Below are 1,586 nucleotides of genomic sequence, written 5' to 3'. Positions count from 1 at the left end.
AAAAAAAAAAAAGAAATTTGTATCTTGTTTCAGTTTCTAAACTTATCCTTTATCGATTATTTTTCTTCTATATGTCTATATAAATTGACATTTTTCTCTTTTATTTTCAGTTGATTCCTTTCTACATGGAAACCGAGAATTTTCTTCAGAAAGAGCTTTAATAAATACGAATCAGAATAGAAAGAGAAAAACGACTCGCATCCATAAAATTTCATTTCGAAAATGTATCCTCCCTTTTATACAGAATATTAATAAACGTTCTCTCGTGAGCCAACGTTTTCGTTCCATCTCGAAAATGATAAAATGGAAAATGGTCAACGAAGTGTCGTCGTGTATATTCAAAGTATATGCTCGAGATACGGACGAGTATCTCGTAAGGATGCTAATTAATTAAGAATCGAGGTAATTAATGGCCTCTGATACAAGTGGTGCCATCTAAGATTTTCATTCACCGGTTTGTATATCGCGAATTAATTTCGTCGAGTAATTTCATTAAATATTACATCAATTGGCCGTAGATGGGATGCCGAATATAAATTTCTCAGACTTTCCCGCTTTTTATTCGAATTATTTGAAAGCCGTTGCGTTTCTATGGCGGGTTTTTCGAACGAGAGATTCGCTTTATATAGAAAGTTCACTTGTGGAAATGTAATTTGGGTGGATATAGTCGTGTGATTTCACGATAGTGTTAATTAACACGATTGGATGCCACGTGGATGAAATTTAACCAACTTGGATGTTTCGATGATTGCACGTGAACCGAGGAATGAGAAATCTCGATCGATTGGCTAGATATACATGCATATGTACTTGTCTGATACACGGCTGGGAATATATTTGCATTTATGAAAGGATTATCAATACATCTTACGATTTCAATTTGTACTGATTATTATTAAATAAATGGATATTAATGTAAATTGATAAATTATTTGATAATTTTTTTTTTTACAGATAATTTTATAATAGGATTAAAATTTACAAGGTATGGAAATTGAATGAAAATTGTGCAAAGGTATACTGACGTAATTTTCTTTCATGAATTGATGTAAGATATTTTTTTTTTAACCGAAAAAATAAAAATATTTTATTTATAGCATTATCTATAGGTGATCAATTCAGAGGAATTGCAGTTATCATATTTAAATAACAATTTTTAACATTTATTTAAAATATATATAAATCCTCTTACTACTAAATTCAAAAATCATAATTCTAGTCATTCTTCGTTAAACTAAACTACGTTAATTTTAAAAATTTTTCTTATTTCCTATAAAAAAAAAAATCGGAAATTGAATATTTCCAAAGGCGGTTGCAAATCAGAAAGAATTGACACCTATAGAGATTTATAATATATATCGTATAAAATTTTTGAATAATTTTAAGGTATACACTTCCTTCTTTCCGATAATCTTCTCTCCTCGATAAGAACAAATATGCGATCGTGACTGGAAAACGCGTTCTTGGCGCGAAACGTTATCGTTCGCTTGAATCAACGTGTACACAAGAGCCATCAGAGTTTGGCCATTGTCAAGGGGCAACGATGCGTGCTCGCTACGACGCCAGACGTTCCGGAAACGTGGCAA

At 31.3% G+C, this 1,586-nt stretch overlaps 1 long non-coding RNA gene across 1 annotated transcript in view; it reads left to right on the top strand.

Moving 5' to 3' along the window:
• LOC102679026 overlaps positions 1-973 on the top strand; it is a 9,131-nt gene extending 8,158 nt beyond the window's left edge. The window contains exons 2-3 of the long non-coding RNA XR_004150911.1: positions 111-402; positions 519-973. This is a non-coding gene — a long non-coding RNA (uncharacterized LOC102679026). The remainder of the gene's footprint in view (positions 1-110; positions 403-518) is intronic.
• The last annotated feature ends 613 nt before the right edge of the window (positions 974-1,586 follow it).

This window comes from Apis dorsata, unplaced genomic scaffold (genome assembly GCF_000469605.1).
Source record: "Apis dorsata unplaced genomic scaffold, Apis dorsata 1.3 scaffold_371, whole genome shotgun sequence".
NCBI lineage: Eukaryota > Metazoa > Arthropoda > Insecta > Hymenoptera > Apidae > Apis > Apis dorsata.
The sequence above is the reverse complement of the archived record's forward strand: the minus strand, read 5'-3'. Positions and strand labels throughout refer to the sequence as shown.